This window comes from Phyllostomus discolor, chromosome 4 (genome assembly GCF_004126475.2).
Source record: "Phyllostomus discolor isolate MPI-MPIP mPhyDis1 chromosome 4, mPhyDis1.pri.v3, whole genome shotgun sequence".
Lineage (NCBI taxonomy): Eukaryota > Metazoa > Chordata > Mammalia > Chiroptera > Phyllostomidae > Phyllostomus > Phyllostomus discolor.
Genome location: NC_040906.2, coordinates 21,785,745 through 21,804,065, shown reverse-complemented (window position 1 = coordinate 21,804,065; position 18,321 = coordinate 21,785,745). Strand labels below are relative to the sequence as shown.

At 38.8% G+C, this 18,321-nt stretch overlaps 1 protein-coding gene across 50 annotated transcripts in view; it reads left to right on the top strand.

Annotated features, from left to right (window-relative positions):
- Positions 1–18,321, top strand: part of MAP2 (microtubule associated protein 2) — a 258,015-nt gene that overhangs the window by 190,895 nt on the left and 48,799 nt on the right. For 2 of the 50 annotated variants that reach the window (XM_028508551.2, XM_036022947.1), the window contains exon 1: positions 4,330–4,594. The exons of 47 other annotated variants lie outside the window; for them this stretch is intronic. The gene's annotated coding sequence lies outside the window, so the exon portion shown is untranslated. Of the gene's footprint in view, positions 1–4,329; positions 4,595–18,321 lie in introns of those variants that run through there. One more of the 50 variants, XM_028508550.2, reaches the window with a different exon arrangement.

Sequence of the window (18,321 nt, the reverse complement as noted above, 5' to 3'; positions counted from 1 at the left end):
TCAAGTACATCCTTTCAAAGCATAATGTTTACCAATAGCCCACTTTGCTGTATGATTGACAATATTGCCATTAATGGCATAGTTACATAGCTTAATAGCATAGAGAAATAGCAGCCTGTGCTATAACGCTCTTCAAAATTATTTTTATTTTTCTGTGATTCAGAATTTAATGCACTTATGAACATAGTAACTTCCAGACATGTTACTCCGAAAAGTGTAATGACAAGCGATAGGAAAGGCTTTGCCCTTTCAACGCTGTCCCCTACTTGTGGAAAGATTCGTTGTCTGCACTCCACCCATTAGTCAGCAACACATCGACTGTACACTCTGTTCAAAAAGCGTGTTTACATTTTATTGGGAAAATATGAAAGGCATTCCAAATGCCTGGGGGAAAATTTCATAAGTTTATAGTGTAATTTAAAAAAACATCCACACATTCCACAAATGGCTGTTGAGCATTTTCTGTGTTGTGCAAAGTGTGTTAGCTTCTGTGCCATGGTGTGTGCAAGAAATGGGCCCTGAACTTTACCAAGCAGGTGACCTGGATGCGGACACGAGACCTGTGCACACAGTTCATTCGGACAGAAAAAACAGTGTGCCAGCACCAAGTGAGCAGTACAGAAAGACAAAATTGAACTTGGATTGTTTCTCTGTAGGGCCAAAGTCCCCAAAGTGGGCACTAGGGTGCCCTGTGGTGCTGCAGCAAACCCACGGGCCAGAGGCAGAGTGTTTGAAATACTCAGAGGAATCACGGTGGTTCTTTGTCTGTCAAACACTGCATGAAATACTAGCTCGAGATAGTGCACAGTTTCCACATTGGAGACACCGTATCTCTTTATACGAGATGTCGTATCTTTGTGAATTTGGGTTTTCAGCAGTTGCTGTGATAAAAAACCAAGTACCCTGCAGAAATCCATGTGGAACAAGAAAAGAGGGTAGCAGTGTCCAATCTAATTCAAAGATTTGAGGAGCTGTGTGGTGCCTAGTATGTGCATAGGCCCCAATAGTAAGAAATTGTGGCTAAGAATGAAATAAAAATATTATTTTTACCTTTCATGGTTACAATAAGGATTAAGTGAAATAGTAAAGTATACAAAGTGAATGGCTCATGAAATAGTACCTATCAATTACTATTATTATTATTGATGGTGGTGGTGGTAGTAGTGTCAATATAGACAACAGAGCACTCTTACTCAAGGAATATTTTTCTACCAACAAATATAATACAAACTGTAGACGGTGGGATTTGGGTCAGAAGCTTTAACTAGGAAGATTTTGTAGGGATCGAGGTGTGAGGAGAGGAGGACACGTTAGAGCAAAGTGATCGTGGGGGAAGAAAGACATAACGTGGTAGACCAAGATTTTTCTCATCATCATATTCTGTAGCACCTGACATTGTACCTCAAGAACTCAATAAGTGTGTGTTGAGTGAGTGAATAAATAAAGAAGGGAGTGAATGAATGTCAAAGAAAAAAGAAAGTCCTTTTCAAATCATGGTAAAAACCATTGAAAAGCCTTCCTTTGTGTCTTGGACTCTCATCAGTTGACTCGTCGGTTATTATTATAGAGGTTTAAAACACAAGATGAAAATCACTGTAGCGTGCTCGGTCATGCAGTGAAGAACTGACATCACTCAGTGTTTCATTTTTTTCAATGGTACTAATTAACTGTCTTAAGAACATCTGAAAAATCTATCTGCCAGGTCAGTGCGTCCTTGCCAGCTAAAGAAAATCGTATGAATTAAAAAGCGACCAATAGATGTTTCTTTTAAATGATGGATTCGGGAGCATCCAAAGTTAATTTTACATTCAGCACAACATATATCACATTAATTTTATGTTATATTTGGGAGGCTGATGAAAGCTTTGTATGTATATTCATAGTGACAGTGTTGTAAACAATCATCTGTGGGTTACCAGGGTGATGTGTTCAATTCAAACTATTGGTGTGATTTTAAACTAACTTCCTTTCGGAAAAAAACAGGCCAAGAATTGAATTATAAATTATCCATGTGTGGAAAACTACAGGAAAAGACAAATGCAAAATATTGCCTCCTCGTGTCTACAGAGGATGTTCCAATGATGTTAATGTGCAATTAGATTGCTCTCTAAACTTTAGCTTGGTAAAGTAATACATTTTATTATGGATGGTTTATAGGTAACTGTTTCACAAATTACAAACAAAAACCATCCCCAGGAAAAGGAAATTCTCTTAAATCTCAAATATGGTTTTCCAAAATGCTGTCCTTTGATGATGGGAGACTACTGACTGATAAGAGTTGGCATTATATTTTGGGTTATAGAGAACCAGGGAACTATGAACTAGCCCACTTTTTTGCATTCACTTAAAATCTGTCAGTGTATTGCAGTTCTCCGCTATGTAGGGCATTTACCAGGACATCGTTAACTTGAAGGATTTCCCAGTGTCGTCGGGTCCTTAGCTATATGTTGTGGTGTCCAGGCCATCACTGGTCTAATCCAAAGGCCTTTCTTCTTCTTTTCCCCAAGGTCATTGATTTGTATTCATCTCTGTAAACAAGATTATCGGATACATGAATGCCATCACCACATCTACTTCCTTCTTTCTTCCTTCCTCGGGTGGGCTTACTTCCCCCAAAGGTCTGGCCCCTTTCTCTCTCACCCACCCTTTTCAATGTTCACCTTCGTTTCTAGGCCATCATAATTTTTTATTTTTAAGATGCAAGCTTATCTTTAGTCTTATGCACTGAGACAGGGAGGCAGGGAATGCTGGAAGGCAATAATATTCTAAATTCTATTTCTTTACTGCTTTCCCTTTTAGATTTTGTCTCCTTACAATGTAAAACTAATCCATAGAAAGTTAGATAGAATCATTTTCCCATCTGTTACAGCATAACTTTTGATACTTTAAGAATCTTTATTATATTTATTCATTCAGTATTCATTTTAGAAGCCCTGCCACAGAAGCTTTCAAAAAGAAACGAGAAGCCAGTGATAACCTAGCCACTTGAGAACATTCTCGTTATAACGAAACTAAAACCACCATTTTTACAGTTTTCCAAAGCAGGAATCAGAGAGTAAAAGCTTGTCATAAACCTTCCTCTCTTTTTCACCTCATATTTTTTGAAGGAAGCAAGAGGAATGCATTTTGGTCCCCACAGAGTTCCAACTCTGTGTGAAAATTGGGAGCCTCATCTTTGCCTAAGTTTCTTATCTGAGGTGGTGCCCAAACTCATGCTAAAATCCATATCAAAATAACAGAAAGGTAACTAGAAGGGACCAGTAAGCTGGCCTTTCACAGTCCTCCTCTTTTACAGGTTTAGTCCCCATTCAGGTTCATGTGACTACGGCCAGAGTGCGGGTCTCCTGCTATGGATGCCAGTGGTCTGTCCACGCCCCCACCACCCCGCTTGCCGCCTGATTCCCACCAGTGCAGCAGCTGCCCCGGTGATCAATTAGAGCCAAAGAAGACAGTCTCTGTTGCAGAACTGCCACATCCGTGTACCTCTAAGCATGATGAAACATCATCATCTTATTCTCAGTTTTCAGTATGAAAGGAGAAAGGCAATTTTGGGAAGTTGTTAGATGTTGAAACATTGACATATTTAATTAGAACCATGATTTCATGATTTGGATGGTCCTGAGGTATAAAGCTTTGAACACTAGTAAGAAATGCTAGCGAGAGTATAAAGTACCTTCACGACCATCCACAGTCCACAGTCAGTGCCAGCTATCTCTGTGAGTTAAAGTAAGGATTAAAGGGCATTTCTTCAGTTGATCACCCACCCCCCTCCCCGCAAATGCTTTGTTGCTCTAGCATTTCTGGGGATTCTATCCCGGGCTGCTCCCTGCTGCAGCAGAGAGAGCTGGAAGAGCTGTTGCAGGTTATCCATGGTCACATTTCAGAGTCCACCAATGGAGGCCGTGCCTTCTAAAGCCTTGGCCAGCACTTTGACATCCACATAACTCAAGCAGCCAAGTGGTGAACATACTCAGATATAGAAGTTGATTGTTGCTGAAATTATGAATTTAACTTGAAAATACAGAATGGAGGAAAAGTTTGTCATCACTCTAAGCTTCCTCTGTTTCCCTTTTTAATCTCAGAATATGAGAAACTGCCTTTTCTCCTCCCTTTTTCCTCTGCCAACATTTCTAGATTTGAGATGTACTACTAAGAGCCGTCATCCCAATTTAAATATGGCATATTGCACATAACATTATATTAATGTACACAGAAAATACAGTACAGAGCCATTTCTCCTCCAAACCAGCTAAAGCCATCCTCACCACCCCCCAGAGGCAAATAAACAAGCTAGCCTAACAATACAAGAGGTTGCAGATTTTCTTTTCCTTGTTGCCATGCCAACCACTCATTGCTCCGCTGCCATTTCCCTGAGCTCCGCAGAGAGAGGAGGGTGCGAGCAGAGGTATTTAGCATTCAAGGGTGGGTCTGCGGAAAAGCACACGGCCTCACTTCGAAGCGTCTGGGCCTGGCGGCGCCGCTGGATGAGGACAGAAAATGGGGACCTTTTCAGTGTTTTCCTTCGAAAGGTTAGGCGTCTGGGGCTAGAAAAAGTGAGACAGACGAGAATTGATAGAAAAGGCAATTCCACGAGGTTTGTATTTGTCACGTTTGCTTTGTCTTATGTGGTCTCTATAGCATTTGAAGCAGATTGTGGGTATTAGCTTCAATCATAATATGTGGTTTGTCTTGGTGGTAGATGGAAGCCTCTGAACCTAGTCGAGGGCTAGCTTACACGGGCATTGCAATAAAGAACTGCATCTTTTACTCTTGTGAAGGGGTGAGCTTGTGTGTAGCAATGCTAGCTAGAGCTTATCATGTGTTAGAAATTAGAGGAGAAGTGCCACATAAAGTTGTTTGTTTAAATGTGCAGTCAGAGGGCCGTTCTTCCTATAATAATCTACTGCATATCTGTCATTGCTTGCTCTTCAGCCGATGCCTTCAAGTCGGATGTGATTGTCTTAAGCCAGTAATTCTAAATCAAAATATAAGAAAATTTGGTTTCTCTAGACCTCTTTTAATTAAACCTATGACTCAACAAATTAAACACGATTCTCTTCTTTTGGCATTTGAACTGCCTACAAAACCTTCCAAGTTGTGAAGAGGCTCTACCTAACACAATAGGACAGGATATTTTAAAACTAAGATTAATTTGCATACACATTTACTCCCATGTGTCTTCTTCCAGAAAATTCCTCCCAGGCACTTGTGGAAATAATTTTCCATTCTTTACTGTCTTGTTTTGTGCTAAATGTCAGGACTGCATCACAGGCGCTGTAAAGAAAAAAGTGTTTTATCATTTTTTTTGGTTCACCGACACTTTGAACAATTATTATTTTGATTTGAATCTTAACCAATACACCAGATTTTAGCCAAAAACAATTCAGACCTGCTTGTAAAGTTATTCTTTCTGGTGTGTTTTTAACTGTAAATATAATGTAATTATCATTGTCTTATTTTGTGTTTGATCCTTCCTCCTGATCTTGAGTTTTCTAAGACCTTATCAAATCTTCTCCTCTCTAATTTGTTGTCATGTTTTGTCATCATAATATTCTTTTAATAGACTCCAATTTTGAGGTTTTTAAATCTCCATTTGGAGAATAATTCTGAACATTATATAAAATCTTCATTTGCTGTGAGCAGGTAAAAGTAGTCATGGAAACAAGTCTTTTGGGGTTTATTTTTGGACTGTCTAAACCTTTGTTTTGGTTAGGATTATGTACAGTCTTTATCTGTCTCTTGTTACATTTCTAAGAATTCTCTTCCCATAAAAGAAAAAAAAAAGAGAAAAACTTCAATAGTATTTTGGAACATATAAATTGCTATATATATATTCTAATATATTGAGAATATATTATTCATCAATCAAAATGTATTTTTTTGAAGTCTGAAAGATAGATACATAGATAGACAGATTGTATTGCTTGTGTATACCCAGGAAAAATAGCGGACCAAATACCACCTGGAAGGGTGGCCGTGGTTTGATTTTACTGCCGCTGAGAGGTGAGCAGCCCGGGGAGCACCTAGCAGTCATCACTCCCTCTTCCCCATGCTCCCGAGATGAACCGACTCTTTCTGCTTCATTATACCAAGCCTTTCTGTCTCATTCCTCACACTTCACTGCTCCTTGGCACATTACATAAAGCATGTGCTTTGACTGTCAGGGGAGTCTGGAAATTCGTATCAGGGCACATGAACAGAAAACTGGTGCTGCATTGCAGATTTGGTGGTTTCAGCCCGACCTGACTTGGCATCATGGTCCTGAGGGGGAAAGGACTCTGAACCAGGCGCTGGCTGCCAAGTCCCTCTGTGGCTCGTTTCACACAACACTTAGAAATGCAGCGCCAACCCAGCCAAGCTAAAAAGCAAAGAGAGAGGAACACCTACCTCCTAGGCTCTTCTTGTAACTTTGAACATATTTATGCAAATGCTAGGTGGCTATAAGGATGCATAAATGAGAGTGAGATGCCAGCTTTCACCGTTGATTTCAGCCTTACGCAAAACTTAGGAAGACATTAGGCAAAATGAGTAATAGGGGAGGAATCAAGATTCAGAGACAAATCATCTTTAATAGAGATGATTCAGCTTCAGCAGCCTGAAAATTAGACTCAATATTTTACCTTCAAATTATCTATTTAGAAGCAGAGGGTGAAGACTTTCTGGGGTGGGAGAACCTTTGATTCCTGCCTAAGAGACTCTAGCATGGCCAGTCCTGACTGAACGCCCAGTCTTCTCTTTTGCAAAGCAAGATACATTTGCCCAATCAGTCTCTTGTGGTTTCATTCATCTGGAGCACTGTGAAACATTTGAAAGGGTACGTGCTACAGGAGAGATTATCAGGAGTCCACCACCAGAAGTCCAGAGCTGATGTTGGTTTTATCCTCTCAGATGGACCTCTTCCTTTTTTGAACATCCCAGGTCCCATGTTTATATCTTGTTAGTGACATTGATCATATTGAGCATTTTCCCTAGGTTACTCGGTACTTGTTTTAATCCCCATCCCTCGGCTGTGTTTTGAGGTAGTAGCTTTGCTTTCTTCATCTCCATGTTCCTTTTGGTGTGTAAGACAGTGCTTGTTTTCTATAGTAGGTGCCAGTAAATAGTTTTTGAATTGATATAAAGAAGAGAGGGTTAGTATCCAGGTTCTATTTTGAGAATGGAAATGACAGAAACAAAATGGGGCTACAAAAAATATATCACAGTGTGAGTAATACACTTGTGGGGAAAGTTGTTAGAAGGGAATACTGGAGATAAAGAGGCACATTGAGGAACTAGGAGAGGAGGCTAGATTCCAAGTGAAGACCGTAGAACTGAAGACTCAGCCAGAAAGGAATTAAGTGCAGGAACTCTGAGATATCATAGTGAAAAGAATGTCATGAAAGCTTATAGTAGAAGACTTGATGTGGTCTGAAAATGGGATTGAAGGTTTGGAGTAATGAAAATGTATCTTTATTTTAAGGTAGAAGTAAGATATGCAATCAGAAATAAGTTCTAGATAATAAAAACCACTGAATTGAGAAGAATATGAAAAGTCAGGGTAAACAACCTAAGAGACACCTATAACCTAACAGCTAAGAAACACGTGAAAATGGAACAATTTTCATGTTCATTCCTAAAAAATTGAGCCCAACATAACAGTGTGTCTCAGTAGAAAATCTCACTGAAATATCCTGTGAACAGCACTCTAAAGTGCATGTTCTTGTGGCCCCTTTGGCTATAAGGTAAGGAACACCTATTTCAAGAGTCCAGAAATTTTATTTCTGACAAGTGGACAACTTAAATCTTAAAGTAAGTGGATGTTCTAAGTCATAGACTTCATGATTTTTCCTTCTTTAAAGGAATGTGCATATATTGTCTTGGGGAGATTGTAAATATCCTGTTTTTGAAGTTCAACCTGAATGAAATATCACCAATATCCTTTTTTCTCTACTTCTTCTTTAAGCCCATAAAATGATTTGAAAATAATAAGTTCTTAGATAGTAAATAGTATTTTTCTTTTTCTTTTTAAATGGTATTCCATATCTTCCTAGAACTTGGGCTAGTTTTAAAGATTTTATTTATTTATTTTTAGAGGAAGAGGAAGGGAAGGAGAAAGAGAGGGAGAGAAGCATCAATGTGTGGTTGCCTCTCGCACTCCCCCTACTGGGGGACCTGACCTGGCCTGCAGCCCAGGCATGTGCCCTGACTGGTAATCAAACCGGTGATACTTGGGTTCACAGCCTACGCTCAATCCATTGAGCTACACCAGCCAGGGCTCAGTATTTTTCTTTTTTTTTTTTTAAGTATATTTTATTGATTATGCTATTACAGTTGTCCCAGTTTTTCCCCTTTGCCCCCCTCTGCCTGGTACCCCACTTCCCTCTAGCAATACCCCCCTTAGTTCGTGTTCACGGGTCATGCATGTAAGTTCTTCGGCTTTTCCATTTCCTATACTATTCTTAACCTCCCCCTGTCTATCTTGTTCCTACCAATTATGCTTCTTTATCTCTGCACCTTATCTCCCATTCTCTCTCTCTCTTCCCTCTCCCAGCTGATAACCCTCCAAATTATTTCCATATCTGTTATTCTTATCCTGTTGCGGTTGTTTGCTTTGTTTATTTGCTTTTAGATTCAGTTGATAGTTGTGAATTTGTTGCCTTTTTAATGTTCATGGTTTTGATCTTCCTTTTCGTAAATAATTCCCTATAACATTTCATGTCATAATGACTTGGTGATGATGAACTCCTTTAACTTGATCTTATCTAGGAAGCACTTACCTGCCTTTGTATTCTAAATGATAGCTTTGCTGGATAGTAATCTAGGTTGTAGGTCCTTGCTTTTCATCATTTTGAATACTTCTTGTCAGTCCCTTCTCTCCTGCAAAGTTTCTTTTGAGAAATCAGCTGATAGTCTTATGGAAACTCCGTTGTAGGTAACTGCCACCTTTTCTCTTGCCGCTTTTAAGATTCTGTCCTTACCTTTCATCTTAAGTAATTTAATTATGATGTGTTTTGGTGTGCTCCTCCTTGGGTCCAGCTTCTTTGGGACTCTGGCTTCCTGGACTTGTGTGTCTATTTCCTTTGCCAAATTAAGGAAGTTTTCTGTCATTATTTTTTCTTATTTTAAAGTTTTCAATTTCTTGCTCTTCCTCTTCTCTTTCTCATGGCCCTAAGATTCATATATTGGTATGTTTTAAAGATGTCTCGGAGGTTCCTAAACCTATCCTCATTTTTTGAATTCTTTTTTTCTTCCTGCTGTTCTGATTAAATGGTTTTTCCTTTCTTGTGTTCCAAATTGTTGATTTGATTCTCAGTTCCATTCTGTCCTCCCCTGTTGGTTCCCTCTAGATTTTTATTTCACTTAGTGTAACCTTCATTTCTTCCCTTATTTTTTTGCTATACTCAATGAATTCTTTGAGCATCCTGACCGTCATTGTTTTGAACTCTGCGTCTGATTGGTTGGCTATCTCCATTTCATTTAGTCCTTTTTCTGGGGTTTTGTTCTGTTCTTTCATTTGGGCCATATTTCTTTGTCTTCTTAATTTAGCAGCCTCCCTGTGTTTGTTTCTGTGTATTAGATAGAGATCTTTTACTCCCTGTCTTAGTAGTATGGCCTGTGTAGAAAAGGCGGCTGTAAATTGTGTGGGGTGGAGCCTTAGGTAATTGCCAGGGCTGGGCAACCCACATCACATCCCTGTGGCTCTGTCTGTGGGGAGGGTTTAGAAAGGGGATAGTGCTGCTGCCTGGCTTCTGGAGGTGTGCCCAGCACTTGCCCCATTTCCAGTCATTTCACCCACTTCCCATATGCGGCTGGTGCCCTTCCAGCTGCTGCCCTAGTGGTGAATCCCAGAGTGGGTGGCTTTGCATATGTTCTGAGTCTGTGTAGGCCCTTTAAGTGGGGGAAATCCTGCAGCTTCTTCCACCGCCCCAACCCCCACTGTTTTTACAGCCAGAGGTTATGGGGGTTTGTCTTCCCAGCACTGGAACCCTGGACTGTGGGGTCTAGCCTGAGGCTGGGACCAATTGCTCCCAAAGAACCCCTCCCAATTTTTATCCACCACAGGTGAATGTGGAACCATCCATTCCGCAGCACCTCTCCACACCATACTGCTTCTCCATCCATCTCCACGTCTCCGCCCCTCCTACCCCTCTGGATGAATGTGGCTTCTTTAAATCCTTGGTTGTCAGACTTCTGTACAACTCAATTTTCTGACAGTTCTGGGTGTTTTTTTGTTTTGTTTTGTTTTGTTTTGAGATATGGTTGTAATTTTTTCTGTAGTCGTGTGAGGAGGCAAAGTATGTCTACCTACACCTCCATCTTGACCAATAAACAGCATTTTTCTATTGAATAACAGGACTATTTATTCATTAACTTTGGGAAAAAGAGTTTGATGTCCATTATATATACTTCTCTAGTTTCATTATTTCAAAAATGATAAAAGCTTCTTGTAATCTGTAATTTAGGTGCTTCTGTGCAAATTTTCTAATTGTAGTCATTAAGTATATATTTTTGGGGTAAAAAGGGCTTTCTTGTTTTCCAAGAGGGAAAATAATAACAACAGCAGCAATAAAAATAACTACTATTACTTCTATATGCAATTTAAAAAATGAACCAATTCATTGGATAATTTTTCTACCTGCTGCATTTTATATATTACTGTCTTTATCTTAAAGCCTAAAAACATTTTTCTTTCCTTAAAAATTAGGTGGTTGTTTTTTTTTCTCATCAGTTTGACAAATAGATATTTGTGACTAAACTTTGGAAAGATTGGAATAAGCCCGCTCTCCTCAAAGCTATACCAGAACAGAATGCTGACATAAAGAAAACTGCCTTTTCTCAAATTTTTTTTTTTTTACTAACTTGGCCTACCTCACAAAACATGAGATATTCACTCAAGGCCAGGTCTCACCCAATTCAGATGCCTTGATTGCCTTAAGAATGGAAGCAGAGTTGAGTTTGAAGCAAGTACAGATGCTACCTTCAAAAGTCACATTTTATTTCTTTTTTTTTTAAGATTTTATTTCTTTATTTTTAAAGAGAAAGAGAGGGAGAGAAACATCAATGTGTGGTTGCCTCTTGCACGCTTCCTGTGGAGGACCTGGCCTGCAACCCAGGCATGTGCCCTGATTGGGAATCGAACCGGCAGCCCTTTGATTCACAGGCTGGCACTCAATCCACTGAACAACATAAACACAGCCAGGGCAAAAGTCACATTTTAGAAGAGAACATTCATTCAGTCAGGATAACAGTGATCCCTGTCCTACACAAATATCTGTTGTCTGGCCTAAGAGAAATACAGTGCTGGAAGTGCTTTGTGGGTCAAGTTGCACTTGCGGGTAAGATCTGAACATGACATTGAAAATATTGCTCATGAACTTGGCCATTTGAGTGACATGGCTTCCTTTCTGGGGGGATTTCATTGTTAAAGGGTGAATTGAAGCTACGTTAGCTGATAATTTAGCATCTTAGGACTAAAATCACCAGATAAGGTTAAATTTAATTTTTTTAATGTGAAGGACTAAAATCCTCCCAAATTATGTTTAGTTTTTTTAAGTAAACTTTACAAATATTGAGCATTTCTTCAATTCCAACTAGGAATGCTCGAGTCTCCCAGTCCCTGAATAATGGTAAGATTCAGCTTCCATTATGTTCTCTGATGCAACTGGATGTCGAAAAAAACCATAGGAATTCAAAGAGCTTTTCTTCCCCAAGTCTGTAGAAAAATGGAAATTAACAAATATACTTTTTAGAAAACATTTTGGAAAACCTATTTGATGAAAATGTTGAGGTGTTTCTTTTATTCTGTTCTGTGAAATTTTAAGCAAGATACTTCAACCAATATAATGACTGCATCGAAACCATACTTCACATCCTATAGCTTTTGATCACCTTCTTGTTAACTGTGGGACCACGCCATTTCTGCCTAGGTGTCTTATGTTGCATCTCAGAATTATCCAAGAAAAACTGAGCAGAAGCTCATAAAGTTTCCTGGTTTCATGAGAGTTCTTACATTTACAGCAAACTTCTCTTTTGGGAAACAGACCTAAAGTATAGGCTCAAATAAACATTTTTGAGGTGAAGCATTTCCATAAAAGTTGGGAAGGTGTGACTGATAAACTGGTAAAGGGAATGAAAATGAATCAGAAAAGCCAGGTTATTTTCTATTTTTAGTCCCAGGAATTGATCACCCTCTTCATGATCAGGGCTACCATATATGAAATATCAAAATGGTAATTTTGTTTAAAAAGAGGTACAAGTCCTGATTTAGACCTTTTCTTTCTTTTCATATATTGTATAGTACATTAGATTTTCATAGCCATATTTTCCTAAGAAAATGAAACAAAAATTTTTGAAATCTGATTTACTGTCTCGTGAAGTTCCATATATCTCTTTCATAGGGCTGTGTCCTTCATGCCAATGATGCTCTGTGTTTGTAGATACATTATAGCTTATGGTTATAATAATATTTGCCTATCCAAGAACTTCCCTGAGCAGAATATGATGTAAATAGAACTGACCTTGGGCAACTTTCCGTTTGCTTCTAGAAACTCATTTCTTCGTTTTCTTCAGGTTGTCAGCAGTTGTCTCAAGCTACCTCATATGCCTGGGGTCCCACCCGCCACCCCATTGCCAAGTCCAGTTGCCTTGTTCAGTGTCCTCCTGCCTACCTGTTAGATAGCATTCTGTTCTTACATTTTTCTCAGCTCTGCAGCTCCACCAAAACTGATTTACCTTTCTCTTTCTGTTGGGCTCTTGCAAATAGACAACCAGAGCCGTTGCAATAGTGAGTTACAGTTCTATGCTTTCTGGATATTATTTGCATTCTGATATAGTGTTGGTGTCTTCAAGTAAAAGTGAATTCTCTGATGGTTTTAAGTATGATATAGATGGCACCCACAGTCTTATTTCTAAAGACAGGCTTGGTAGCAGTAAGGGCCAGCACACAGGGAAGAGATACAAATTGAAATGTGCATGTGCCATTGAATCAGTTCTGTCCTCAGCAGCCCTCTGACAATGTGATGTGTTCAAAACTTGATGCAGAAGACAATCCAATCTCTCACAAGTTTACAAGGAGTGGTACAATGGTAATGGTTTTGACAAGATGCAAAAATTAGCATTTCAGAGCTCTAAAACCACTATAAATTCCCTCTGCACCTTAATGATTGTATTCAATGTATTGATATTAAAGCACTTTGAAAATTTCAGGCAGCAAATTCCCTAAGAAATTTATCAAATTAAGATCAATAAAATATTACAATGTGACTTAATTAGTAAATGTTTAATAACGGGCTACAGACAATAATAGATGCACATAATACTATATTAGGTAAAAAAAACACCATCAGCAAAACCTTTAACTAGAATATGAAAATATAAAGCTCAACTATATTCACTTACTTATATATCTTTGACTTAAGTGTGTTTTTTTTTCCTGTTTCCCAGCTGGCCCCTTAAAATTAGAAACAAATTTTTCTAGTAGGTACTCTTTCTGATTTGCACTTTGCTTTTCTAATTACTTTTGACTCCATTATATAGCATCCTTAACTTGTGGTACTCTCGCACTCATATCCATCTTAATTCTTTACACCTCCCCCCTTGACTAAATTTAAATGCCAGGCAGATTCTGTTCAGGCGCTAAAATTTTCATTTGAGTAAGAGTTGAGTTGTCAGTCTTAACAAATCGTGCCTTTGAGCACAGAGATTGAGGTGGGGAGAAAAGAGTGAGGGAAGATTCTCCTGAAACCATGCTCTTGGTACTGCCTACCAATCTTAGCTCCACCAGGTCGCAGCTGCATTTCAGAAGACCGAATGAGTGACTGGGGATGGTTCAGCCGAAATCTGCGACCGTTAATAGAAAAATCCTAAAAAGCAAAAATAGAACATGTCCTTCAATGAGACTACCCCATTTCAGGCACACTTTAAATGTAGGATCAGCAAGTCTTACCCAGCTTTGTATCCCCCATAAGGACTAAGTATAGTCCCACTGTCTACAGTGAGTACAGTACCACTATACCACATTGGCTAAATTTAAGTGCCCGCCAAGAACTGAATTTTGTGCAGTCGTGATTCTTTCATCTTAAATGCATTGATCCCTGACTTTCCTCAACTGTATTTTCCCCCATAAACCAGAGTTGTCCTTGTTTTAATCAGAAAGTCTTGAGAAAAACAATCTTTGGAAGAAAAGTTGGTAGGCAAAGATCGACAGCTGCAGTGTCGGCCTGGGCGACCCTTTGAGGTCAACTGGAGTTGGACAGGGCGGGGTTCGCCAACCCTGGCCTCTTGTCATTAATGCAAAAGTGCCAGGGAAACAGACACACACAAAAATGAAAACCCCCAACAATCTGCTCTTTTAAATTCCTTCTTCACCAGTTGATTACAGGAAATAGTTTCAGAGAAACCATTTGCCCTCCAAATTAGGCATGGAACTTTTTCTTTTTTCCCCTGTTTTTATGGATTTATCCAGGGTTGTGTAGCAGACTGCTTCGAGCTGCACAGTGCTTTCCTTGTTGACGCGTTTCCATCAGCAGTAGCAATTAGCATCCGTTTCCTAGGCAACCATCCTGAACCCTACTGAGAAAAAACGTTTTTTGTGACAGGAGCATTCTGTCTAAAATTGTTTTGTTTTCCTTCATTCCTCACTGTAAGGTAGGCTTGTCATTTCTTTGAACACAGCACTGTTATGCCTGTTATTCTTAAAAGCAGAAACATTCACTGGCTTTTATTATATTCTACACAGCTGAGTTTATTGTCAGTGTCTCTTACTTCTCTCTTAACAACCTGAAAGAAATCAACAAAAAATATGTTCTCAGGTTTATGCCAACTTGCGTGGGTTTCTTTGTTCACAGTGTGAGTGGTGAGTCTTTGCACGCTCAGTGTAATCACAGCTGGTCCCGATGAAGCTCCCGAGGGCGCACTTTCAGAACCAATCCTCTGCACACCAGCGTTGTCACATATGGCTCAGAGGCAAGCTCACGTTTTCGGGGCCACTGAGAAAGTTTCAACTCCATTGCTTTTGTTATGACTCAACCAAGCAGTGTTGATAGATTAATAGAACAAAATAACTAAACTAAAAGTGTGGACCAAAAACCAGGCCTGAGACTGTCTTAAACTTTTGGACGTAATGATACTGCGACCAGAAGAGCACAGCGCTGGTGTGGCCCGAATCAGCACTGTAGAGAAACAAGAGCGCTGGGACAGTTACAAATGCTGATATGTATGGTACAGCCAGAGAGTAACATTCACTATGTCGTCCTTGTTTAGATAACAAGTGGCACAAGCCTGATGTGCTGCTGCCTGTTGGGCAGTGACCAAGCCTTCGGGCAAGGAAGTGGTCTGTGGGAAAAATGACGGAATCATCTCAGTGTATGACAAAGACTTTCTTTGTCGACATGTTGTCAATCAGTGATCGTAGACTTAGATGTCAACAAAGCAGCAAGAGTGATTAAGACAATGGCATATAATTGAAATACACATTTGATTATATATTTTACTTGTCACACAACATTAAAATATGAATGCCACTTTTATTCTCCTTAACAGATGGAATATGAGGTTAGAGAGTTGTCACTTGTGTGTGGCTAGTAAAAGATAAAAGCAGAATTTGATTCCAGGTTTTCTGACTCCAGAACCTACTATTGTATAAACTATTAATGCTACACTGATGTAAATCAAAGTGACACCCAAGTGGGACAGTAAGTTGCTTTATCCATTATTTTGTCAGTTTACTCCTCTCAAAAACGTATTATGGTATAGATTAAATAATGTTGACAGGAAATTAAAGTACCTAATGTACACAAGTTGTTAATAACCTGGTATCAGGAGTATGATGCTTATTCATTACTGAGACAAAATATAGTACATTAGCATATGTGTTGTGTATTATCAAGTAGGTTTCTGTGGATGAGAGATGTTTCAGTGTGTTTCTTACACCTATTCACCTCTGTTCATGTTTGTACCAATATATTTCCCCAACACAAAGAAAAACTATTATTTCTTACCAGAATTCATTGTATCTGCTGGGGACTGCATTGATGCTGGTTTTAAATACTGACCCTATCTCTGTTGCCCAGAATAAGTTTCTAAGACTTATTAATAAGACTTTACTTTTTACTCTCAGATGTTATTTTTTACCTATCCTATTTTCTAGAGTGATGATCTGTTATCATCTGTTCCCTGGCTTGTATCTTTAAATCCTTTATTTTCTGATGTTATAAGAGAATTTTGTTTAAGGAAGTTGCTTTTATTGTTTTCCTTTCAACCAATTTTTAGAGACATCTTACCAAATTATTTCCGAGTTACTGTTCATTTCACTGGCACCATGATTGAACAGCTATGTCCTGAGACGTTTTTGTATTGCTGTCTCATAACCATGACGGACACCACTGATAAGTTAATATTCTAATACCAGTTATAAGGTTCTCATCGTAATGTGAAAACTGTTAGTTAATTACATTGAAATCCTGGCATTAACAAAAGAGAGAATAAAGCACATATCACACACACTCTTTAAGACAACTTGAAACATACACTAAAAATGCCCACTTCCAGAAATCTTAGATGGTCCAAAGAAAAATACTGAGCCTTTCAGATTTCCAGTTTACAGTGAGAAGTGTCATGTTTTCGGCTGTGAAGCTCAGTGTTACCTTTCAATTGCCTATAACCTAACTTCCTAATTTGTGTGTAATCTAGATCCATCTTCGCTCTTCTGAACAATTAGGTCCTGTTCATAATTCTATACATATAATGATTGGAAGAAAAAAAACTTAAAAAATAGAGTAGAAAATAGGAAAGGGAAAAATGAGGCAGAAATAGTTAGCAATGAAAAACTTAAAAAGTTCTCATGTTGCTAATTGTCCCCAGGAGTAAAGAGGGGGTGGTCATGCCTTGTGGAGCCCTGGCGAGAAAACAGTCCTGAACTGGGACTCGCTGGCAGAAAACTAGAGCAGATTGTGGCCCAGAAAATAAATAACAAAGACAGTACTTGCTTATCTCTAGCTTATCTAGGGGAGAAAAAAAAAACGCTATCCCTGGCATCAACATAGATAATGGTTATAGATTAACTGTATTATCTTATGTTCATAGTATAGCAGCCTCGTTGGGCTGGACCCTTAGTGTTTATCACAGTTACTCTTTCCTTGAAGTAGAAATACTAAGGTAGAAGACCCAGGAAAATGTATGACAGGGGAAGTAAAGGACACCTCAGTAAGAGTTACCTGGAGGTCTTCTTTTTATTTGAGGTTCCCTGGGTTGCCCAGACTGTTACATAATCATGTAGTTGCGTGCTCCCAGCAACCTGTGGGACAGGTATCATTATTTCTACCTTATGGGTGAGGGATGAAATTCCATGGGCTGAGTACATTTCTTAAGATGATGTAACTAGAAAGTAGCAAATGCTGATTTGTACCCCATTTCCTAAAATTAAAGTTCATTTGTCTTCACCTAATGTACATGGTAAAAGACAGTACTGTCCTAGGTAGCTAGAAAGATTTGAACCGTTCGATGGATAGTTGGACAGATGGAGACATTCATAGATAGTCATACAATTAATGAAGAAATTATGTTATATTAACGCACACACTATAACTTAAGTTTCATTGTGATACATCTGCTTTTGTTACTGTCTTCCTTGTACCCTGTGTTTGGCACCTTTACTATTAATTATCCCTGAACTTGACCCAAACCCAAAGTGAATTTGCTTCCGGTCCCAGGAGCGACCTGCTGACCAGGGCTCCTTGGGAAAAGCCCATCTTGCTCTGGGAAGCTGCCATCTCTAGGCTGTGGTAGCGCTTGCTCAGAGGACAGTTTTAAATTGACTGGACCAGTTGAACCCCAGAATAAATACATGCTCATGTTTTTCTAGATTCACTGTAAAATTAATCTAAGACAATGTGGCATTTCCTATTTGAAAAGTTTCAACAATATTATTCTTCCCCCCAAAACTGAAAATGTCATTAACTTGACTCCCACACAGCACGTTGGACTACTCTACAATAGCATTCTTAAAATCTATTAAATTCTTTAAAGAAAGCATGATTAATTTTCCCAAGATTGGGTTAAATTATTTCCTTACAACTTTTGTTGAAATATATACAGATACAAAATTAGCTTATTCATAAGCTCTAATTCAACTGTGAAACCCAACCCAGAAATTCATTTTTTCTGAAACAACAAAGCTAACAAAATTCAAATGTTCTACTGCTTCCCATCTATAATAAGTGATATTATTTTTCTGAAATAAATTTAACCTCTCAGGAAAAAAAAGAATGTGCTAGCTGACATTGCATTTTATTTAGGTTGGACATGTCCATACTGACGAGAGAAAATTAATGAGTCAATTCTCCC